The following is a 26,603-nucleotide window of genomic DNA, read 5'->3' on the forward strand; positions in this document are numbered from 1 at the left end:
ATGGCCCATAACGAAGAGAAGGCACAATTTATGTTGAACAGGTTCTTGACATTCAAGAAATAAGAGAAGAATAAACCCAAGGAGAGGCGCTCGTTCCTGGCCTCAGAATGTCGCGATCTTGCAGAGGCACGCAAATGGAGGAAACAAATAATACGAGATATTGGACGGAAGGTCATGGAGATTCAGAACTCAGACCTCAGCCAACACTGCCTCTTAGACCTCAACGATGAGATCAACAAGCTGATTAGGGAAAAGGAGCACTAGGAAGATCAGATCGTAGAGCTTGGCGATCCTAATTATGCCAAAGTAGGGGCCAAGATGACAGACTTGGAAGGAAACCAGGTGGATGTGCACAGTGTTGTTGGTGCTACCATTTTGCACTAGCCACAAGACAGGTTTAACTCGGGCTTCACTATATTCCTGTGAATCTCTTTTTTTCCACTATTTGTTGCTGCTTTCTCTATAATTTATGGACAAAAGAGCCAAGGAAATATACAACATATTAAATGCGTGTTCAATAGTACAATCGAAGCCTGTGACTCATCATAAGACTGAAAGTTAAAACTGAATCTATAGTGGGCATTGGGTATTGCTACTATATAGGCCGAATGATACCTCTCCTTTGTGTAATTTCCGATCATCGCTATTTATTCTGCCATTTGAGGGACAGGAATGTGATGGATCTCTTATCATGTAGTTAGATACGAATTAGGGGATCCCTTGTCATGTAGTTGAATGCAAATTAGGATAGCCTCGGTTAGAGATACTTTGGGGCTGTGAAATTCCTAGCCGTCCTCAAAAATCTATTCGAAAAAACCCCCGAGGAAAAGAAGAGGAGGTATACGTATGATATTTACAAGTGAAACGATGCAAGTTATTATGGCTACAAGGATGACGAGGACAGGATCTTAGAGAAAGTCGAGCAACTCAAAGAGGAGGAGATGGCGGTCAGGGCGATGAGAGAGTGGCAGAGAATTGAGTTCGTCGAGAGGGATGCCAGGTTAATAGTGAAGAGTGGGGAGGTCACTGCTGTTAAGTTGGTTATGTTCAAGGCAGAGGAGTATGTGGCGAGATAAATCAGAGAGCAGGAGAAGGGAAACCAACAAAAGTTAGAGCGAGAGTTTGTTTCCCATGTGCCCCTACCGAATGAGGAAGAGATTGAGGACATGGTTATGGAGAAGAAGAAACAGTAGCTTCTTAGTAAATAAACGAGTGAGGATCTTTTGGAGGAGCAGTTCCAGGCCAAGGCAATGCTTGATATTAACAATAAGGTATCCTATTGAAGCTTATGGATCTTTAGGTTTTTTTTTCCTTTTCAAATGAGCTTCTCCTTTTCCATGAGGGTGCGGTTGTCAATGCTCCCATGAGGGTGGTGAATAATTTATGCAAAAAAAAAGGACGATGTTGAGCGTATATCCTTGGTGACTTTGGTAGAATAGTTTTCCTCAAACCTAACACCTAAGTGAAAAGAATCTATTTTATACCCTAAACCATGTTTTGAAAAAATTTCATCATTCATCTCATCTTTGAGAATAGTCAGCACTCAATTTACATAATAATTATTTGATAACCTGTTTAAAATTTGAACAATTCCATCCCAAGTGCATTGGTTTAAACTTAGTGTTAGATTAGTTGTGATCATTAGGTATATATCTATATAGTGTTTTAGTAGTTTTGTACCCTTAGTTGCCTTTGGTATAGTCTATCTACTAGTGAATTGTGTCTCTTATTTGAAAGGTTAAAGTTCACATGTGATGTTTCTTTTTGTATTTAGACATTGTCACTCATGTATTATTGTGATTTGAAACAAAAGTTTTCACACTACACAATTTTCCACCATTAGTAAGTTTTAATCTCTCATTTAGTTACAAGAATTGATTTTATTTCTCATCATGGTTCTCTACTCTTGGATTATATTATTTGGTGTTATAGCTTGAATATATGATGATGTTATTAGCTAAATTGAAGTCATCAAATCTTTTGTGAACTTGGTGGTTTTGTGTCATTCTCTAATGGTAAGTATGAGTATGACATCTAAACAGTTGCCATGCTTTAATTCAGATTTGATTTTAATTTTTTAAAATATAAGAATCAAGTTATAATTTATAAATATATATTTATGAAAAAGTAGGATTTCACACCCTGTATGTCTCTTTGGACATTAATATAATAATTGTATCTTATCTTTGCTCTCGGGTTGTGTTGCATGCATTTGTCCAAAGAAATATCTGCAAGTCTTTTTCATGTGTTATGACCTTAATAGCCCCTATGAGGGACTTTTTCTCGACCGCCCTATTTTTCCCTGGGTTGTACAGAGATGCAACTCTCTCTTGATTCCTTCCTTCTTGCAAAGACCCTTGAACTCCTTGGAGGTATACTCTCTTACATTGTCCAATCTCAAGACTTTGATATTCATACTTGTGTGGTTTTCAATTAGAGCTTTGAACTCCTGAAACTTGCTAAACACCTCATCTTTGATCTTTAATATGTAGACCCAAGTCTTATGAGAAGAATCATCAATAAAGGAAATACAATACATGCTTCCTGTTATTATCATTAGTAACTACTGACTTCAGTCTAAAAAAGTTATGCACTTGAGCTCAAGTTTTGACGGTGACAATCCAAGGGCGGGGTAAATATGTGCAATAAAAATATATATCTCTATGTTTCACAGCAGTGTTCAGATCACTTTTCCTCTCTTATCGTGATGGTTCAACTTTGATTGGAAAACTGAATCTGGAAGGCACATCTATAAGTGAGGTATCAAGTGTTCTTGAGGGTGATCAAGATGGTCTGTTAGGATACATCATTGGAAGGATTTCCTTGATGGAAATGGTTTTTTCTATCTTCCTGTTTATTTTAAAGTCAAACTCTCCACTCACGGTGTCTCTTGGTCCTATGGATCTATTTGCACAACTTTTGTGATTGTCTAGAAATTCATCTTCTCCATGGATTGGGCACTATAAATTACAAGTCTCTCTCTAAGGACAACAATATTTCTATTCTTTTACATGATGATGATAGTTTAAAGATATTCTCATTTAGAATGGCCAGTGTAACTCGAGGAGGATTGGATTTACTAATACATGATTGCAGTATTAATTCAGATCAGGTGAAAAAGCTAGGTCCTAGTATCCTCAACAATACATCAAATGTTGGGATCAACCTAAAATTTACACTGGATTTCTTTGGAAAGACAACCTACATTACTACAAATATTAAGCTTAGAGGTGATGTTATTTGAAACAATGATTTATGTGTTAAGATGAATTTAGCGTAAGAAGAAGGCTTCTTAGAGAGCCCCAACCCTACTGGATTTAAGGTTTATGCAATTTTTCTTCAATCATATATATATATATATATATATATATATATATATATATATATATATATATATAATAATAATTACATCATAGTTTTCCTTCTTCTAGTGTAGCTCATGTTTTTTCATTAAAGAGCAAGTTATTTAATGTTATTGTAGGATGAATGAAAGTAGTTGTGAAATTAAACACATGAGAATATTTTGATAAAGAGTTATGGATACCTGTGTTGATATATCTATGATTGCATATTTGCAGATAACTGCGTTTAATTCCAATCCAAACATTGTAATGGTAGGTTTCCATGTTAATGTGGGAAATACATCACGAAGTCACCATTATAGTTACTTTGTGGTTCTTGTTGTTCCACCCCACAAAGCCCTTGAAAGTTGGGCCTAGAAAAGAATCAATAAAGAATCAAGTTATAATTTATAAATATATATTTATGAAAAGGTAGGTTTCACATTGGGTATGTCTCTTTGTACATTAATATAACAACTGTGTCTTATCTTTGCTCGGGTTGTGTTGCATGTGTTTTTCCAAATAAACATCGACAAGTCTTTTTCATGTGTCATGGCCTTAGTAGCCCCTTGAACTCCTTGGAGGTATATTCACCCTTTAATATGAAGTTCGCACACACCTATCTAGATTCAAGTATGATATTGACCTAGGGGTTCCTAAGTTTGAGGATTTGTCAAATGCACATAATTGACTGAGTTCTGAAATATAGAAATAGGAGATATGCAACTTCTAGCTTCACAAACTGGGAAGTGCATCTCAGACATGGGTCTATATAGATTTGTGCTTGATGCAGGGGAAGTAGAGCATGACACACCTCTAACTTATTGACCCATTTATGGGAGTTTTTGGGTCTGTTAATCATGAGGAGCTAGGGATGGATTTTGGAGCCAAATCGCAAGAAGAGAAATTATAGTAAGACCATGAAACAAGATTCTTATGCAATGTGTAGTGGGTATCTAACACCCAAAAATGTGGCAATGTTGGTATTTGGGGCTTTAGATGTATTTCTTTCAAGAAATTTAGGATATAATGATTGTAATATCTGTGTATAAGGCAACAAGCCTACATCTATGTAATAGAGACAAATAGATAATGTGCCCAGAGGAGCCTTAGTATGCATGTGACATTAATCATTGGCTGGAAACCATGGTTTGGACCTATGTGCTTCATTAAAGATTAGAGGAGGAGCTAATAAATAAAGAGATTGTGTTTATGATGCCACAGGTTGTGTATTCATGTTCATTTATTTGCTAGAATTAGGTGTTAAATCTCCCTTGGTTCCTCCAATTATAATGTTGTGTGGTAGAATGTATTTCTTAGTTGTATTGATACATAGGGTGCAAATTGACATGGTCCTAGCTCAAACATTTCTTCAAGCAATTGGTTGGTCTCTATATCTCCTAGGAAGATACACAACATGCAGATCCATAATTATATTCAATTTGCAAGGAAATATTGGAAATGGATTCAAATATTCTAGACTCGGATCTACTAGGACTCATGTTTGTGATAGAAGTTGAAGAATTGTGTTCCCAAAAGGTTATGGAACTTTATCAAGCAGACAGAGACTAACTAAATATCAAAATTTGATCCACATTGTAAACAAGATTCCTTTCTTTCATGCATAGACATTGGGAAAATGAAAATATCAATTATCTTAAAACCTTGAAATAATAAATATTTTACTTAAAAGCCTTAAAAATAGGATCATTCAAAAAAAATCTCATGATTATTAGCTACCTCACTTAAATTTTGTTGAAAAAAAATAATCTCATAATTATCCTTATGAGTAGCTAGAAATTTTTCAAATAATAAAAAAGAACATTAGTGTCTCTGGCTACCCAATAAAAACTCCCACTCTTGTTTGCACTGGCATTATCATTTAGATTTATTTATTTTGTATTTTTTCTTTCCTGGTTCTGTGGTTCAATATATATTAAAAGTTATAGAGATCTAGTCATTTTTATAGGCCATTGGGTTGGGATGACTAAAATTAGTAGATACCACCCTCAAAACATTCAAAAGCCTCAACAGGTCGACAATGGTTCCACTAAAGCTGCCCTAAATTTAGTATGATATAATCCTTCTGTAACTAACCTTAGACATATCGTTGGTTAACTTATGTTGTTTGAAGTTTATTGAGTTTGAGTTTTATCATGAAACCACTAGAATTGTACTAGCATGGGTGAGTTGATTATCTTGATAACAATGTTATGGTTTGATCTAGTCCTTCAAAGGAACTTTTAGTTGATGGTCAAAATTTCACATTCCTTTCATTTTTTTATCGTCACATATAGAAAATATCTTTATGGTATAGCCTCTAGCTAGGTATATATAGTAACTGCCACTCAGAAGTTGGATGCCATCATTTTGGAGCTTGCGCTTACTCAACTCACCTTTGTTTGAGTTGAAAATGTCATTAGATCTCATTATATCGTCTATTGCAGAGCATGAATCCAATTTACCTTTGTTTTAGTTAAAAATGTGATTAGATATTGCTATATCGTCTTTTGTAGAGAATGAATCCAAATTCTAAAAGTCCATTTGCTTGAGGTATAACAAAGCTACTTTAATTCATTAAACTTACTTTTCATATTATGTTTGTTGATTTTGATTCTGCAGGCCACATCTTCATTGGAAAAGGGGCATATTTAATGAAGTGTGGAAGGAGAGGGAAGCTTCAATTCTGTCCTTTCAAACTTTCTAAGGTATGTAATAAAATTTAAAAAAAATTCTCCATAGAATGTTGTGCTTTAACTTTTTATTTTGATAATGGATTATTTATGTGATCTCCCCTCTCTCACACATAACCAGAGTCTAGACATACATGGTTTTTTGGGATATGTGGACAATGGACAGATTTAGGCTAGCCATTTATCTAGAAATTTACACTGTAGGAGATCAGGCATTTACAGTTGAATATTTCCTTGCCACTAAATTAGAGTTGCAGAGTCAGACTCCTATTTGTCAGGCATATACCTCACTTTTAAATCAATTTATTACTGACTCTATATAGACCTTCCATGGGAGGGAAAAGAGTGATCACTACCATTGCTTAATCTTTCTGTAGACCAAGTAAATATTCCAAATGTGTATAAATTAGTGGCTCCTTGGAGAATCCCAAGAGTGGTGCTATTATAGCAACAATAAATTCATTTATTTTGAGTTCTTCATTAGTGCATTGATAGTATATTGTTTATTCCATACAATACCTCAACAGTGTATGATCAAATTATAGTTAAACCTATCAAAATATTTTGACTTACCCTCTTTCAGAGGGAAACTAGAGTGTGTGTCAAGCTTGCACGTCACAATTGTATCATGCAGGGTTTACCTAGGACAAGTTTTTGGATCTAATCAACAAGATACCTGTTGGAATTTAAGAGGCAGTAAATACTGCAAAGTGGGAAAGAGGTTTCACAGTTAATCTGGCTTTCACATTGTGGTTGGAGTTGGTTTGTTGGCAAGATGATGGATACCCAAACTTCCTTTTTATGACTGAGTGAAAAATTGAATCCTTTGACATATTCCTCACTCAATTGTCATTAAGTGATGGGTTTCCTCAGAAGTGCTTCACACCTATAAACTTTACTAGAGTTGTTCTTGAGTCTTTGGAGGTGGTCATATTTTCAAAGCACACATGTATAAGAAGACGAGAAATAATATGCTTGACTAATTTGAAGTTAACTCCCTGCGAATAGGGTGTTCCCATTCATAAACCTGACGACTCGCTCTACTTCTTTCTAGTGAACAACTTTTGGACTTGCCATGAATCGTGAAACAATTCCAACCCCATAACTATAAGCTTATTATTTAATTCTATACCCACTAGATTATAATCTGCACAAGGAGAACTCCATTCTTGTTTCGAAAGAACCTGCAATTGACTTGTACCATGCTATTTAATCTTTCCTGTATTTATTTGCATCCTTGGTATGTGACATAAAGATGAAACATGCTACCTTGCATTTTCTATACTAACATTCCTAAAAAATAATAAAGTATGCCCAAATCTATCATTTGAAATCATCTATGTAGATCACCTTTTGGTTTTTCAATTATCGAAGTTGTTACCTAGATTCATGAGATCTTCTACAACTGATACCACAGTGACAATATATGTTAAAGTTTTATCCGTGTTGCCCTGAAGGTGTTTCTCCTTCAATAGAGAAGCAATACACTGCAGTTTCCATTTAGGGGAGAAGTGTACGCAGTAGCAACCTTGGCCTGTGTGCAGATGGGTTGAATGCACACTAGACTCTATCTGTTGTTTTGAAGGTGTTTCTCCTTCAATAGTACTCCATCTCAGTTGATCCTTTCGGTATGCACCTTCAGTAGATGCATGAAACCTTGGAATACATGTTGTAGATTAGTTTTCCTATGAGGGTGTAGCAACGACAAAAGAAGTGCATCGATTTTAGGCATATTGTGGTTGTTGTATGCAAGCATGCTTGTTTAGTGTTTCCCAAACTTAGATAGAGCCATATTTAGTATGCTTTTATAGTTTGACTTAGATGCTCACTTTTCTTAATTTAGGTGTTTTTCTTAGTTTTGTTTTATGCACAGATTTATCTTTAAGAAAAGTGCACAGTAGAGAAGGGTTCTATATTTTGAGCAGGGGATACACTTCTAGGTAGGAGGTACTCTATTCAAGGAAGCTTTTTGCCATGCAGGTTAGGTGTTTTATCGAGAATCCCAAGAGTGGCGCTATTGTAGTAATAGAAAATTTGTTTATTTTGAGTTCTTCATTAGTGCATTGATATTATATTGTTTATTCCATGCAATACCTCAATAGTGTATGATCAAATTACAGTTAATCTTGTCATAATATTTTGACTTACCCTCTTTTATAGGGAAACTAGAGCATGTGTCAAGATTGCACGTCACAATTGTTTCATGTAGAGTTTACCTAGCACGAGTTTTGTGGATCTAAGCAACCAGATACATGTTGGAATTCAAGAGGCAACAATACTACAAAGTGGGAAAGAGGTTTCATAGTTACCTTGGCTTTCACATTATGGTTGGAGTCGGTTTTTTGGCAAGATGCTGGATACCCTAACTTCCTTTTTATGACTGAGTTCAAGATTGAATCCTTTGACATATTCCTTGTTCAATTGTCATTAAGCAATGGGTTTTCTCAGAAGTGCTTCACATCTATAAACTTTACCAGAGCTATTATTGAGTCTTTGGATGTGGTTATCTTTTCAAAGCACAAACATACAAGAAGACGAGAAATAATATGCCCGTCTAACTTCAAGTTATCTTCCTGTGAATAGGGTTTTCCCTTCCATAAAACTGAAGACTCGCTCTGGTTCTTTCTCGTGAAAAAATTTAGTACTTTTCATGAATTGTGAGACAATTCCAACCCCATAACTATCAGTTTTTTATTTAAAGTTATACCCACTAGATTAGAACCCGCACAAGGAGAATTCCATTCTCGTTTCAAAATAACCTGCAATCGACTTATACCATGCTATTCAATATTTTATGTATTTCTTCGCATCCTTGGCCTGTGACATAAAGACACAACATGCTACCTTGCATTTTCTATGCTAACACTACTAAACAATAATAAAGTATGCCCAAATCTGTCATTTCAAATTATCTATGTAGCTCACCTTTTGGTTTTTCAATTATCGAAGTTGTTACCTATATTGATGAGATCATATACAACTGAGGCCTTAGTGAAAATATCTGTTAGATTTTTATCTATGTTGCACCAAAGGTGTTTTTTTCTTTAGCAGCACTACAGTACATTGCAGTTTCCATTCATTGGAGAAGTGTACACAGTAGTAGCCTTGGTCTGTGTACAAATGGGTTGAATTTACAGTAGACTTTATGTGTTGTTTTGAAGGTGTTTCTCCTTCAATAGTACTTCATCTCAACAGATCCTTTCAATCTACATCTTCAGCAGATGCATACAACCTTGGTGTACATGCTACAAATTCCAGTTTTGCTGTGAGGGTATAGCAACGATGAAAGAAGCGCATCGATTTTAGGCATCTTATGGTTGTTGTATGCAAGCATGCTTGTCTAGTGTTTCCCAAACTTATATAGAACCATATTTAGTATACTTTTATAGTTTGACTTAGATGCTCACTTTTCTTAATTTAGGTGTTTTTCTTAGCACTATTTTATGCACAGATTTATCTTTAAGAAAAGTGCACAGTAGAGAAGGGTTCTATATTTTGAGCAGGGGACACTCTTCTAGGTAGGAGGTACTCTATTCTAGGGAGCTTTTGTCATGCATGTTAGGTGCTTTATCCTAGACAGAGTTCCAAGTCCCTACCTCCTTGACAAAGTCCATGCCAGACAAGACACCAATGGACAGAGTTCCAAGTCCCTAAATTTTCCAAAAACCCACCTGAGCCTAGATATCTAGCCTAAAATACTTTGCGCTCCAGTCATCTCTTGGCTGTGATTTCATAAAGAGAGCCCTCTCTGGTTTGGTAGGGCCAGCTACCAAACTAAAATCTTGGTTTGTGGTTACCTCCGTCGATCTCATCATCAGCCTAGGACATTGTGGAGGATAACAGAGGGAATGAAAACTACGGAGTGCCAAGGTGTTCTAGTGAATGTAAGGTTCCCAAGTCATGGAAAAATGTAATGCTAGTTGTGAGGTCATGACTGCCAAAGTGTGTTAGGGAATGTTAGGGCATGCTAACATGTGCCAGATAGTACGAAGACATGTCAAAAAAGTTAAGATGTGCCAAGTGCTAAGGCATGCCAAGATGTACAAGGGTTCTAAGTCCCTGCCTCCTCTTATTCCATATGCTATCCACTTATGACATTTCCTTTGCAATATTTGATGCATTTGCTAGTTATAGGTCATTTATAGGTTATAAATGTTTTCAGAGTTTCACTTATAATTGATTATTCAACTGAACATATTGATTCTCTTATACATAACTATTTTTCCCTCCACCCACTTTTCATAACTTCAATAACCATTAGGTAGGGACCTGCAACTTTGATGTTGCTTTGCTTGTTTAGTAAAGTATGGTCGAGACTTTAATTTATTTAAAGTTGTATAATTTACAATTTATGAAGTTTCAAGGTCTAATTTTTAAAAGTATAATTCTTTAAAGGGTGCTATCTCAATGGAAGAGCGCCTGCTTTACAAGCAAGAGGTTGGTTGTTTGATTCCAGCATGCTCCGACATCCATATGGAATGGCGACGATCAATTTTTGGTGACGGAGGCTCTTTTGACCATCACCAATGAGCTTTGGTGACATTTTTCGACCCTCACCAAAAATATGAAATGGTGACGGTCAATAAACACCACCATATATACGCATCAATAGTGACAACCCTCAAAGGTCTGTAACCATAAATCATTGTTGTTTATATGAAATGGTGATGGTCGTTATCTGTCATTATAGTCATTATTCATGACAGACCTTGAATGTCACCACAACACCTATACTTCTGGGAATGCGGCTTTTGGTGGCAGTCAACGAACATCACCATATATATGCACCAATAGTGACAGCCATTAAAGATCCATCACAATAAATCATTGTTATTCATATGAAATGGTGACAATCACTATCCATCATTATAATCAATATTCGTGACGGACCTTGAATGTCACCATAACACCTATACTTTTGACGACGCCACCTTTGGTGACGTTCAGTTTTTGGTGACTGAGGCTATGGTCCATCACCATTGCTTATATGTAATGGTGACGGTCGCTATCCAACATTATAAATCATTGGTGATGAACTTTGAATGTCACTACAACACCTATACTTTTGGTGATGCCACCTTTGGTGACATTTAGTATTTGGTGACAGAGGCTATGGTCTGTCACCATTGCTCATATGAAATGGTGATGGTTTCTATCCATCATTATAAATAATTATTGGTGACGAACTTTGTATGTCATTACAACACCTATACTTTTGGCGACGCCACATTTGGTGATGTTCATTTTTTGGGGACGAATGCTCTTTTCACTGTCATCAATGAGCTTATGGTGACATTTTTTGCCCCTCACCAATTGTCTAGTCAATTTAACGTCTTAAATTGCTCTACATAAATTATCAATCCGGGTATCGTAAACTGATGAAGTGTGGTGCACCATATGTGCTTAGTTAACCTTTTTCTTACTTCGTTGTTTTATAGATTTTATTTTGTTTTAGGGTTTTGTTTTTATTGGTTTCCTAAAGTGTCTAATGCAAATGGAAATCCTATTCTAAGGTCTTAAGAATACTTTTAAAGGACAAGTATGGATAGAGATTTCAAGACAAGGCCTAAGGCCTAAGTCCCAAATGGTAACTTCCAAAACTTTAGCACTTCAAAAGATCTCAAAACATGTTATTAGTGGAATTAGTACTTGAACAAAAGTGTAAATATGCAGCTACTTCAATCAAAATGGAATGCAACAACCAATCAATGAGCTAGTGACTATGAAACCCAGTATCCTTGCTGCTGTATGAAAAAGAAAGTAAAAATTGAACTTAAAGCAACTCAAAGACTGAAAGCAAAGCAACTAATTCATCACACTACTTCAACTCTTCTGATCTTTTACCCTTCAGCTCAATCTACCTTATGGGAAGCAATCATGAACAAGTTAAGCAATATGATATCTAAATTGCATAAAGGAAACTAATCACACTACTTCAACTCTTCTGATCCTTTACCCTTCAGCTCAATCTACCTTATGGGAAGCAATCATGAACAAGTTAAGCAATATGATATCTAAATTACAAGAAATTAATTTGCATAAAGGAAACTAATCACACTACTTCAACTCTTCTGATCCTTTACCCTTCAGCTCAATCTACCTTATGGGAAGCAATCATGAACAAGTTAAGCAATATGATATCTAAATTGCAGGAAAGTAAATGAGCAAAACAAAACTGATTGAAATAACAATGCTGGAATTAGAACTCAAAAAAATAAATCAGCAGAAGGACAAGATGATTCCGTCATGTCATTAGTCATTAAAAAGCTATGTGCATTACTAATCTACAATCAACCAGTTGAACACACTTGCATGAATTAAAATTGCATGAATGAAAAATCTAATCTATCAAACTTGAAAACAATTAAATGACATAATGAAATCAAAGCAAAATTACAAAATGAAATCTACTCTACCTTACATTCTAATATGCTCCATGAAATCTACTTCACATCTCCTTCCATGTTGAGAACATCAAAGCTTTATTCAAATTCTTCAATATTACAAAGTACAACAAAGCTCTCCAAAGCTTTCAAAAGCCATCAAGGAAGAACTCCAAACTCTAAGCTCTAAGCTCTAAGCTAAAAGACTAATAAGCTAAGCTCTCAAATGAAGGAGAGAGATCTTCTATTTATACAAAAAGATGAGAAGCCATCTCATTAATGAGAATCCATGAATCTCTCCCTCTACCTCTAGAGTCCTAATCAAAATAGGAACTGATAAGACACATGTCTTCTTAGAGTTACAATACAATTAGGAGATGTGACACATATCCTCATGATCCCATGATTCTTTCCACTCAAATTCGAATTTGGCCTTAGAGTGCCACATAAGAGTCTTCTAGAAGCCTCCTTTCAACCTACACATGTCAACAATCTCAACCCATTTGTTAGGTATAAGCATATGCACATTATTTTCTAATGTTTAACCACAAATTCACTTAAAAAGCTTAGAAATAATAAAGATTGGAAAAACATAAAGGTGGCCCAATGATAATGAAAGTGGGATGAATGTGGTGACATAGTAGTGAAATGGAGGTGATATAATGGACATAATAGTGAAAGTGTAATGGAAATGAATGACATTTTCAAGACTCAACATACCCCCCAACTGAAGCTATTGCATGTCCTCATGCAATATATATTACATTAACTCTTTTGATCCTTGAGCTTTGGCTTAACTTTGCATGATATCATTTGATAACTTCATATTTCTGCAAAGTGTTTCACTTGAATTGCAACATGGTTGGTTCTTGTGTTACAACCATTTTTTTTTTTTTTTTTTGCCTTCTATTTTGATCTTTGAACTTTGCATATTGATATTTTGATTATTGTTGCAAAGTATATCTTTATTGGATTGCATGATGGTTGGTTCTTGTGTGACAACCCTGATTTTGTTTGTATCCAATTTATCCTTTAAGCACTTTTTCAAAATCCATTGTATGCTCATAATAGCAATGTAATAATTAATATATGTTGGAAGTATGTGGGCTCCTGAATATGATATAGACATGGCAAGATATGAATATGAATGTATTCCCCCCCCAACTGATGGTATTGGCAATTTTATGAAATGAGGAAGAGAAATGTTTTTCCAACAATTATCATTCTAGCTTTTTATGGAATTCTATGGTCAAAAGTTAGAAAATGACGTACCTTCACTTACCCTTTGGAATGGATGAGTTGTATGTGTAGTGGCTGAAAATTTCTGATCATATTCTTCTTCAAGTGGCTGAACAAGAGGAGTCATGGATAGAGAGATAGGATGACTTTTTATTGCTTCTACTAAAACTTGTTGAATCTGCTCCAAAATGCTAAAAATAATAGTCTTCATGTCTTCAAAACTCACTGGCACAATTCCTACTATGTGAAAAGATGTTCTGATGTCGAACATAGTAGAAAATTGTTGGCTTAGTGGCCATTAATGGATGCCACTAGTCAACACGAGAACTCTCACCATTGATGACAATGAGAGTCAAGATGCCCAAACACATCTTGCTAGGTACGAATGAATTTGTCGATGTCGAGTCACCTAGAAGATCTAACGAACAAGGGACATTAATGTATTCCCATTGTTTGTCAGCATAAGGACTTGCCATTAAGGCATGCAAGCCTCAAGGTGTTTTTACAAAGAACTTAGACTCAAAGGACTATGGACTCAATAATTTGCATTGAAGCAGGGCTTATTTGTGGAATGAAAATGACAAGGAATGGAAGATGAAAATGGAAGATGGCAATGGAGAGTAGAAATGGTAATGGGAAATAAGCATGTGAATGAGCCTCTTGCTTTTATTTGTGGGTTATGAATGGACAAAAAGAGATGGAAAGTGTATGTGAATGTAAATGGAAAATATGGAGGAAAATGAGATGAATGGTTTATTATGAAGTATGGATGTGATGGATGGATGTGATGGAGACAATAGTATCTGAAAGTTTTTCAAGTGTTTGGATCTGATTTGCATCATCATATTTCCTCTTTGTTGCTGATCATCCTTTTATGAAACAAATTGGTCTCTTAGAGAGACACCATTCTCTTGTAGTCATTTGTCCTTCCTCCTGGAACCTGCAAAAAAAACTAATACTTCTTCTGCAATGGAATGTAAGATTATCAAAGGAGAGAGGTGATCAATCTATCTAGTTATGATATTTACACACAAAACTAAGAATTTGTATTAGTGAAACAAGTTCTCAAAGGAAAAATCAAAATAATTTATACTTGATCTGGAATTAGTGCCTCAAGTTGATGTTGCTTCTTTTCAGCAATTTATTTCATTATTTGCCATTTCAAACTCAAATGATGGATTTCTCATTGTGTAGATCTTGTTGAGATCTTTCCAATGGTACTTAAATCATCAAAATCTGATTTTGTATGAAAAAGTTAGGCTGATTTGAACAATGAGGTTTTTCTGGCTGCGGAATTGGACTTTAGCTGCGGAATGTGCACGGTTCTGTAGCTAAAAATCTTGGATACAAAGTTAGCCATTCATTTTTCATCATCAATCCAAAATTAATCAATACCTTCAGAAAAGTGAGCAAATAACTTGTTCATTTCATTGATTCAAAATTATTATTTTTTTTCTTGATATGCAGCGACTCAGTGTGGCGACTCAGTGTGGCGACTTAGTGATAACACACAATTTGACTTCCCTTTGACCGGGGTATTTTTCATCAAATTGGATCAAATGAATAGGACACCATCCATGTACTAACATTCGCCCAGCTACCCATGTGGCTTGTTTTGCTTGATGACACCTGCAACCTAGAGTTTAACAAAATAGCTGCGGAAAGTTGAACCAGTTGCGTAAAGTTGAACCAGCTGCGGAAAGTTAAGCTAGCTGCGAAAAGTGGCTGGATTCCGCAGCTAATGAAAACAGAGTGTAGAAAATACTGTGAAATGGAGTGGCTGTGTGCGTGGAAAAGGAGAAAAAAATATGGAGGATGTAACTCAATTTAACTCAAGTTTCTGCCCTCAATAGTCCTCCCATCTTTCCTTCTGTTCTTTAAAACTCATTTGAATTAGCAGAAATGGTCAGGGTTTATGAAGGAAACCAGCAACTGTAAGTGGATATCAGAGAATAGGTACATGGAATGAGGCAGAATAGAGAACAAAATGGGGTGAAGGTTTATGTGAGCATGGTGGAAATGAAGCCATGAGGTCAATAGAACAGTAGGGGAAGAAAGTGCATCCGACAAATTTTAAAATTGGGTGGCTGTAGAATGGACGCAAGCACGTTTATAAAACAACTGTTGATTTTGTCCTTAGTTATTAGAAAACTGGCAGTAATCCTAGACAAGATTCCGAATACCATAATCATTAATTAAAAATAGAGTGATGCTGTGAAGAGTCGTACCCAACCAGATCACGTAATGGAGAGCCGTCTTGGATTGGAACTATTGTTTAACGGGTGTTAATGAATTGCAAACGGGTGGCATAAGGGTAGAAGACGTGGTGGCAAAGGGTGGAAGATGTGGTAAAGGTAGAGTAGGTGCCAGCACAGAACCAAATTGGAATTCCCCTTTCTCAGGCACGCCGAATTCAATCATAATTGTTGTTGGGAAAAGTATCCAATTCGGAATGCCCCTATCCCACTCTAAGAGGTGATAGTGCCTTAGCAATAAACAAGGAAAGGTATCTGAGTATTCTTCTTTATGAGATGCAAATAGAGAAAGAAGGATGTAACTAACCAGTGTCTTCCGCTAGTTTGTCGATCCAATCACTCTCTCTTTCGTTCGCTTCCCGCTGCCTGCTCTTTCACTGGTCCAGCTTCACCCAGTTCCTGCAAGATCACAAGAGAGGAAAACTATACAAAAGATATAGATTTACATTCATAACTAGTTTAGGATTAGATATAAACTAAATATGCAAATATAACAAAACATCATTGAAATACAAGCATATAGGAGAAACTCAAGTAGCTTTATTGATATGATAACAAGGTTCAAGAGGAGATACAACCAAATGAGTCCCGATCCAGCATCTACCTCCCAGCAAAAGAATCCCTTCCTCTCCTCCAACAAAGTATAAATCACCTAATGTACTAATCTCAATCTCAAACCAACAGCAATTCTCTGCAAAATACCAAATTCCAGCCTCCTGAACCTCTGGGTGAGAGATCCATATATAGATGTAAGCAGAGAGGATGAGTCAGCTTATGTTTTGACTTGTGGCTTCTCTCTGTCAGTTCTTGCTTCCACTTGGAGGTTGAGAACCTCTTACTCATCACTAGTCGAATTCATTGAGGCAAGTGTCATTGGAGAAGATTCTGGAAGCTTCTAGGGTCTTTCCACCTCGTTGAATGAGCTTGCCATTTGTCATTTCCCGCTCAGCGCACCCTGGTAGTGCTTCCACCTGCGTTGCAGTGCACCTAGCCAGTGTAACCTCTGCATTTCAGCGCAGACAGCTAGTGGAGCCTCTGAATTGATCCTGAATTGACTGTTTCTGAGTGGTTTTTGGTGGAGAACTTCTGGGAGAAGCTGTCTTTTGTTGACCTTGTTCCTTTAGGGGTAGGAACAACTCTTTTAGGGACTTTGGATCCCTTGGATTATGGACATTTCATGCTCAATGCTGTAAGGCACAAAAATGTCTATAACAGTTGCCCCCTAAAGTATGAGGCCGTTTATCGGGTGAAATGCTTTATTAGGAGGATCCGAAGTTCTTCCAATGCTGGGAGGAGACCTGTAATAAGATACAATACAATACATTATTTTTCATGCTGTTTTCATGATCTAGCTGAGGCGGGCATTCCCATGCTCAGCTTTATAAATTCATTTTGATGTACATAGGACAGACAATCGTCTGATGGTAGACTGATGATTTTGATGAAATCATCATCCTTTTGGTAGGATGATTATCTGCTGCAATGCTGTACATGTCAATGTCTTTATTTTTCCTGAATATATATCGCAGCCCGGATGGATGAAACTAGATCCAAGGTCTTCAATCTCGTCCGATCTTCACTCTAAGTACAAGTCGATCCATGTGAGAAATGTTCTGAAATCGAACATGGAAAGACATCGCTTGATTACCAGTCAATGATGTAAACTGTTAACAAGCGCGAGAGGAATCACCGATAATGATAATGACCCTCAAGGTACTGCAGTACAATTCACGTGGTGTGAATAAAGGACTTGGCGTCGAACACCACGCAAAATCTTTCGGTCGAAGGTCATTGATGTATACCTGTCGCCGGAAGTGAGAAACTTGCCATTGAGGCATGCAAGCTTCAAAGTACTGAAGGGGGTGTTCCTAGACCAACTTCTTGGATAATGAGCTGATGTCGACAAGAAGCGATCCGTCAAAGGAGGGCCTTAATGTATCCCACATCAGTGAAACGGAACGGAGCAAATGATTTTGATGGAGGTGAAAACGATCTGATGATATATGGTTCAGGGTGGCGGTCATGAAAGGATGAAGGATAATGTATGGTAGTGGATGGGACATGGTTGAATTCTCTGGATGACTTCTCTTGAACATATCGGCGACACTTGTGTGATGGATCGGTAGAATTTACCCCAAAGGTGGATGGTATGGCGAGACCATGGCGATGTGACCGGTGAATGAAACAACCCAACCCGACTCAGGCACGGAGTGGAAGTGTCATGTTCAAGAGCGACTTGCTACCAATAAAGTTCTTTGAGTTTCTTCCCAATTTTTCCCCAGTCATTGCTGACCAGTACCTCTTTATTTTTGTCAAGCTTGAGGAGGATAACATATGCTTGTTCTATAATTTTCCCTTCGGGCAAACCCATCGCTATGTTTTAACGAGCCTAGCGATAGTGAAACTCGTTCTTGTCTACAGACAAGTTTGTCGCTATTAATGTTTTTAACGAGTCTAACGACAAAGATAACTCGGCCCTTTTCATTTTTAGAGAGTCTGAAAAGGTACGTAAAGATAACTCCAATGTTCCTTTTTCGTCATCTAATCCCTTAAGTCCGAAAAAGTATAAATCAATACAGAAGGGATGAGTTTTCGATAGTTTTAACGAGCCGAACAAAACAAGTGCTCGATCTTTTTGTGCAATAATCCCTCAGGTCCAAAAAGATTAAAATCTAGAGGAGGGATAGCACTTCCGGTCGCTTTAACGAGCTGGAAGGCCAAAACTCGGCAATCTTTTCATATTTTACGAGTTAGATGAAAAGAGCTTAAAGAAGACTCGTCTTTTGAGGAACGAGTGATAAAAGGGGTTAGCAGCTGATTCCAGGTAAGGGTTGGAATTTTCCAATCACGGCAGTGTCACAAGGATGGCTAGTGAAATCACTCTTCGCAGTTGTTCCTCAAAATGGGTAAACAATCAAATGGAGGTGAATGATCGGCCAATGGAAAAGTGGAGGTGACGGTGCAAACACGACCAAGGCTTTAATGGCTGATAATGTTACATTCACGGTGGTTATTTACCGGAGGGTAGTTCATTTTTTAACGAGCTTAAACGCGGATTGAAACACTTGCTCGATCTTATGTTTATTTTTTAACGAGCATGAACTATGTGCTAAAACTGCTCGATCTTATGTTTATTTTTTAACGAGCATGAACTATGTGCTAAAACTGCTCGATGCGGGTTTATTTTTTAACGAGCTTGAACCCTGCGGTAACACTGCTCATGGCGGGTTTATTTTTTAACGAGCTTGAACCCTATAGTAACACTGCTCGTGATAAGTTTGCATGCCCCCAGCATAATAACGCAAATCAAGGTGCATGCCCCCCAAGCTTCATTGCATTCAACTTGGTGGTTGGAATGAAGGTTTACCTTTGAGATTTGGAAAGGGGATTGTTTCATTTTTTAATGAGGTTGACACAGTAAAAGAACTATCCTCATGACTCCTTGTTTCATTTTTTAACGAGGTCGACACAGGATAAGAATCGTCCTTGAAATCCACCGTATTTACAGTATTTGATAGAAAATCAAAAAACTGAAGGATGATTAAGGTTGCTGGAATAATCTTCGTGGTAATCCGGAAGATGGGAGCGATGGTGGTAATCTTCCCATGGTGCCTCTCCTATCATCATTGAAGAGGTGCCATATTCCTTAGACCTATCTATCCAAACACTCGATGAGCGTTGATTTGGGTTTGCCCCCCAAGCCAAGAAAATTGATTGCTACAATATTTCTATTATGGTGATGATCCATGCTGACAAAATGTTTAGGAATCTTCCAAATCCATTAGATATAGAAGATTTCATATTGTAGGTTTCCACCGTGGCCACTTTCGCCAGATTACTTGGAGGTGGTAGGGCAAAAGTACCCATTAAGGTAGGGTCTTTTAGGAGACCTACTCCGATATTTTGAAGCGAATGTTTGCTTCCATGGATCATTGGAATGCTTCCCGTAACTTGTGAACTGTTTGGGAGAAATGTTTGTTGGTCGACAACTGTAATTCCTCCTTGAAAGGGAAATGCAATCTTCCTGAAGTAGGTCGACACAACTGCGGCCATGGCATATATCCATGGTCTTCCCAGTAGGATGTTGTAATCAAGGTTTCCGTCGATTACTTCAACATCAATTTCTACTGTTTTGCCCCCCAGTTCAACTTGCAAGTTACTTAAAATCCCGTATGGAGTGTATGATCGTCCATCAAATGCTTTTAACGTCGTTGATGATCTCGATAAGGGTGGTGAGCCTAAATTTTTCCAGCAACTCATCGACATAATACATGTAGATGCCCCCTCATCAATAATTGTTCGATGAACAGTTTTGTTGAGGGCTTTCACTTGAATAAGGAAAGCTAGTTGAGCTGGTAACTGAGGGTCATATCCTTTGTGATTAAAGGATACAAGATTGGAATCCGTTGGGTCAATCCCACCTATTACTGATAATAGATCCTGCTTTTGGGAGAGGCAATTTTGCAGTACCTCAAGTGTCGACATAGCGGACGGCGATTGGGCCAGGTCCTCTACTATATTATAATTCTGTGTTACTTTGGCACGAGGATTAAATGTCGATTTGTGTACTACTCCCTTTGGTGGCTTTATCATTGGTTCAGGAATGATGGGTGGCACAACTTCGGTCAAAGTTGTTGTCGAACTACTAGGTTGATCTTTATCCTTGTTGTTCGACAGCTGCGGATTCCCGTAATCTTTATTCCTTGTCAAAGCATCATTTTGCTGCTTTGAGATAGACAACATAAGCACTTGGGACCGGGAAGCATTTTGATTAGCAACCAGTTTGGTTCCTGGGCTTGGAAATGGATCAGTCAATACTGCTGAGGTTTTTGAACTCCTAAAGAGTTTCTTAACTTCAGCTTTATGTGGACAATCTCTCGTCCGATGATCCTCATCGCATATATGACACCCCGCAGGGGGTTTCTTTTGCCCAGAAGGGTTTGTAGAAGGCTTTTCAGGAGATGACGCATCCTGCTTCCTTTTTCTCCCTTTCTTTTTCTTCTTGCCCCTTGGTTGCTTCAGTTGTCTGCCCTTGTCAGTCGACACGGAATTTACTTCCGAGGCAAGAAGTTCCTCTTTTGCATTTTGATCTGAAATCTTACGGGCTTTCTTGGATGTAGCCTTTGTCGATTTCGCGTCTGTCGTGCCAATCACGCCATCGCCGGCGTGAGAGTCATTGTTTGATTCAGGAGGAGGCGGAATTGAGAATTCTGGTCTAGGGGCGTCAGGTATTTTGTCGTAGAGTGTGCCAGACTGAGTATAGATCAAGTCCAGATATTGTGCACGAGCTATAACTTGCTCTTCCGTTACGACTCCCCCCTTTGCCACATCTTCCGTGATGGAAGGTAGTAATGACTTGATAAACCATTCAGCTAATAGCTGATCGGGGACGTACATTTTTACCATCCTACGACGACGTCGCCACTCATGTATATGATCAGATATGTGAGTGGCTGTTGTCTGTTTGAAGTTGGTAAGGAGTTCCGTTCCTGTTTCATACCTTATCGGTAATTGAAAATGGGTTAAAAAGGTTGTGGCTAAGGTACTGAAGTTGTCGAACGAAGCTCTAGGCAATTCAATGTACCATTTTGCCGCTGGACCCGTTAACGTCCTCTGAAAGAGGCGAAGTCTTATCGAATCATCATTTAGGGTGTTTGACGAACACCATAGATGAAATGTCATCACGTGATTCGATGGATCTTCACCCGGATTTCCATTAAATTTAGGAATATCTGATGGAAGTTTATGTGGAATCGCTGGCCACCAAGGGGCATAAGCAATTGGATCATTCGTCAGCCGGTTTAGATCTGGTAATTCTAGAGTTGCTACAAAGGGCAACTGTTGATTCAGGTTAGGCGAAGCATACCCAGGATAAGATGGAATCGCCTGAGCAGTGGGTCTTTGCATACCAGTATAATGTATTTGATGCTGGTAGCTTTGACAAGGTTGATGGGCATAACCACTATAATATGGTTGTTGATTACCGCTTTGGAAATGCGGTTGCCCATTACTTACAAAGACTTGTTGCTCAGGTCCTTGATATGATTGCTGGAATTGTGGTTGTTGAGATTGAACCAGTCCTGGTTGTTGGACCATTTGCTGTTGTCCAATACTGGATGATTGACCAAGATGAGGAGTCATAGTACTTGTTTGAGCCTGAGTCGCCCCAGATAAGGAGGCACTAACCTGAGTTTGTGATTGAGTCGTCGAGACAAGAGGTTGTTGTATTGCAACCTGAGAATCTTGGGGTTGACATACAACAGGTAGCGCTTGTACTTGCGACGTAGTCACCGTAGCAGGTATAGTGGGAATATTCGACACAGGATGGACTGGTTGCATTGAATACACAACCCTTGGTTGCTGAGGCAGTATTGGTACCCAACCGCTGGATGTAATTCCAGTTTGACCTGAACTTTGTTGTAAACTCCCATATGGTTGTTCACTGGGAGGGAACAATGAAAAGGCATACTGCCCTCCATATGGTGGCAATCCAGTACTTAAAGGGTAGATTGGCCTTTGAAGACACATTGGATCAATTTGTTGAGTTTCAACATAAGAAATACCAGATGATAATCCGGATGAAGAAATAGGAACTAACCATGTCGTCGTCCCTGATTGGACTCCGACTTGTTGTTGATAACTTGCCGGGACAGATGGTATACCGGCGAACATTGTTGGAGTAGCAGCAGGAGGTTCTGCTGCTGCTGTGTCGGATGACACAGTCCTAGATGTCAACGGTTGTTCAGACATATCTAGTCTATCCAAAAGATTTTCTAGCGATTCTATAGGAACTTCCACTGGTGGTAGACTAACTTCTGATGTCGAAGGAAATAGAGTGACCCCGACTCCAAAATGTGTTGGAGTACTTGCTTGCGGATCTTCTACAATTTCCTCTATCGCAATCAAACCAGGTGGAAGGGGAAGATCGTCAGGTCCGTAAAATATTTCTGGTGCCGAAGAAGGGGTTGAATCGACAGCGACAGAGGTTTGAGGAGTAAGACTCTCCGAACCGGTTACAGACGGAACTGGTTCAGTAACACAAGTGTTTGCTCTCAGACTAGGATCAGTATCACTGTCCCTCTGTGGCTGTTGAACTTCTTCTGTAGAGGCAGGGTTTCCAGAAATGTTTGGAGTAACCGGAATCTCAGATGTTGTTGGAACACTTGTTCTAACTTTGATAGGAGATTTTGAACCGGTTAAACGAGTTCGCTTTGTCCGTACTGTTTTCGATTCCGGAGACAAAGACGGTTGAATCGTAAGCCTCCGCGAACGACGGGGTTTCAATTGACTTTCTTCCACGATTGCGGATTACTCGATCAACTAAAATACAAAAAGGGGAAAGTGTGTTTCCGAATTAAATGAATTTTTAGACGCTTTAGACACAACTTGCTTTTTCAATTTTAAAGAGTCGAGAAAAAGCTAAAGATGACTCTAGTCTCCTTCGATGTTTTAACGAGCCCGAAGTGACAAATGCTCGGATGGACTTTTTCCGTTATAGAGTCTGAAAAAGGCCAAAAGGAACTGCTCTGGAGTTCTAGGTAGAGGGTGTGCCAAACTTTTCGCAAAACCGCAGAATACTTTTTAAGGTACGGGCGGTCAATCTTCTCGAATGCTGTGTTCAGTGCATTGCGATTAGTAGGGCGGCCGACACGGCTTCCTAAGGATAAAGGTTTTATGCCTACAGGGGTCTCCCAATATATACTCGACGGTACGTGGGAGCACAATCCGTACTGGCACTATCGTCCCTTAGGAGGAATCACCCAACCATCAGCGAGATCGACGGTCACTAGGTTTTACGACGCCGGAACACGTCTTTAGCCTAGACCTCTATTTTGTGCGTTAAGTTACAAAGCGTTGTTAAGTTCATTCAATTTATTTTAGGTTGATCTTTCTTAGAAGTTTGCCTTTTTGGATCACCACGAGATGTATGATACAATTCCTAAATGCAGTCTAAAGATGATAAGCAAGCTTTTATATCTTTTCAACAATGAAAATCCTAGCTACAAGGGGAAAAGAAAGACACAATCTTTTCTCAAAGAGCATAGAGCACACTGTAAATGCACTTTTCCTAAATCAAAGCATGCAAACTATCGAAATGCAAATGCACATATGCATGTATTTGTTTTCGCTCCCTTAATATTGATGCCTCAAAAGAAAGCTGTTGTACAAATTTGAATTCGATTTCAAGTGAAAACATAAACAAGCTCCTTTTTCAAAATCAAAAAGACGATTACGACACTTTATGATTTACTTGTTTCGACACTAGAAATGCATAAATTCAAACCAAACGACAAAAGTAAAAGCTTAATCAACTGTGAACAGCAAACAAACTCACTCCTAAGATCAAAACGACACTTATGACAGGTCCAGATCTAAGGGCGACAGTATGACTAGTTTACTTTTGTAATGGGAAACGGCAAATGATGTAACAAATACACAAAGAACAAATACAGTTTCTTTATACAACTGAGGCGGAATTGAGGCAAAGAAAATGGGTTTCAGATAGGTACATTGACTGATAACAGGCTGCAAAAACAGAGATAAAACTAAGCAAAAGGAAGCATGGAACCACAGCTGCACAAGGCAAAGACTGATCAGCGCACTCCCAACACAGAGGATTTGACATTCAGCACAGGTAGCCTTCACGGGACCTGCGTTGAAATGCAGAACCTCTTCACAGAGTCTGCGCTGAAGCAGAAACGAGAGTTGTTTCTGGGTTCTGGGTTACGGTTTGCAGTTTGATCTACAGTTTTTGGCCGGATAAAAGCTATCAATTAGGTACAATTAGGAGGATGATTTAAAGGAGGACTAAGATCTATCACAAAGGGCTGTTAGAGCACTTGTGGATCAGTTTGTTCAGATCATAAAACAGGCCCAGTGAATGGACTAGAGCAGCAGATCTCTACTTTGCATTTGAAAATGGCAAATGCATTTCGATTCGGCACTCCTGAGTTTATGAGAACAACAACAATAGAAACACAAATAAACTAACAAGATACTCTCCCCAGCGGAGTCGCCAATTTGTTGTTGGGAAAAGTATCCAATTCGGAATGCACCTATCCCACTCTAAGAGGTGATAGTGCCTTAGCAACAAACAAGGAAAGCTATTTGAGTATTCTTCTTTATGAGATGCAAATAGAGAAAGAAGGATGTAACTAACCGGTGTCTTCCGCTAGTTTGCCGATCCAATCACTCTCTCTTTCGTTCGCTTCCCGCTGCCTGCTCTTTCACTGGTCCAGCTTCACCCAGTTCTTGCAAGATCACAAGAGAGGAAAACTACACAAAAGATATAGATTTACATTCATAACTAGTTTAGGATCAGATATAAACTAAATATGCAAATATAACAAAACATCATTGAAATACAAGCATATAGGAGAAACTCAAGTAGCTTTATTGATATGATAACAAGGTTCAAGAGGAGATACAACCAAATGAGTCCCGATCCAGCATCTACCTCCCAGCAAAAGAATCCCTTCCTCTCCTCCAACAAAGCATAAATCACCCAATGTACTAATCTCAATCTCAAACCAACAACAATTCTCTGCAAAATACCAAATTCCAGCCTCCTGAACCTCTGGGTGAGAGATCCATATATAGATGTAAGCAGAGAGGATGAGTCAGCTTATGTTTTGACTTGTGGCTTCTCTCTGTCAGTTCTTGCTTCCACTTGGAGGTTGAGAACCTCTTACTCATCACTAGTCGAATTCATTGAGGCAAGTGTCATTGGAGAAGATTCTGGAAGCTTCCAGGGTCTTTCCACCTCGTTGAATGAGCTTGCCATTTGTCATTTCCCGCTCAGCGCACCCTGGTAGTGCTTCCACCTGCGTTGCAGTGCACCTAGCCAGTGTAACCTCTGCATTTCAGCGTAGACAGCTAGTGGAGCCTCTGAATTGATCCTGAATTGACTGTTTTCTGAGTGGTTTTTGGTGGAGAACTTCTGGGAGAAGCTGTCTTTTGTTGACCTTGTTCCTTTAGGGGTAGGAACAAATCTTTTAGGGATTTTGGATCCCTTGGATTATAGACATTTCATGCTCAATGCTGTAAGGCACAAAAATGTCTATAACAATAATCTGTCCAAAAATCCGTTTTTTACACGCGACAGGCAAAAATGGGCTCCAAAGAACCACAAATTTCTCCCAGACCACCACAAATTTCTTCAAACAGTTTCTGGGTTATCTAATTAACCCAGCTGGAAAAAAAACCCATGTTTTCTTTTCTTGAAATTCACCTCCGTTTGGGCAAATCGAGCGTTTGAAATTAGACATTTTTCTGCTGTTTACGTTTTTCTGAGTTTTTTTTTTTGTTTGTCAGGTGTATTACACAGGTACGATAACAGGGCTGAAGCACTGGGGCAATGTATTTTGGAATGCACATAATCCTAATCAATCTGGAGTAGCTGGAACCTTCAACGATTCATGAAAACCTTCACTTAGTTTTTAGTACAAGTGATTCCAAACTGACCCCAAAACCTGTTCAATAACAGCATTGTCTGTCAGAGGAATCCTCTGCGTGTTTATCTTTCTATTCATGTAAATCAGCGCTCTAATATTCTTCAAATTGGGATAGTCATAAGTCACATATGTTTCACTCCTTTTGCAACGTATTCACAGTTGTTTTGTTTACTTTTAGGTAGACGCCATTGAAGATTTTCCTCTAACGCAGTAGCTGTAAGATCTTCCATGTCTCTGG

General features: G+C 38.3%; 1 pseudogene; it reads left to right on the forward strand.

Moving 5' to 3' along the window:
- LOC149215162 (uncharacterized) lies at window positions 1-26,333 on the forward strand (annotated as a pseudogene).
- The last annotated feature ends 270 nt before the right edge of the window (window positions 26,334-26,603 follow it).

This window comes from Pinus tabuliformis, chromosome 1_1 (genome assembly GCF_031772625.1).
Source record: "Pinus tabuliformis cultivar Carrire ecotype Pingquan chromosome 1_1, CPIR1, whole genome shotgun sequence".
In the NCBI taxonomy this organism is placed as follows: Eukaryota; Viridiplantae; Streptophyta; class Pinopsida; order Pinales; family Pinaceae; genus Pinus; species Pinus tabuliformis.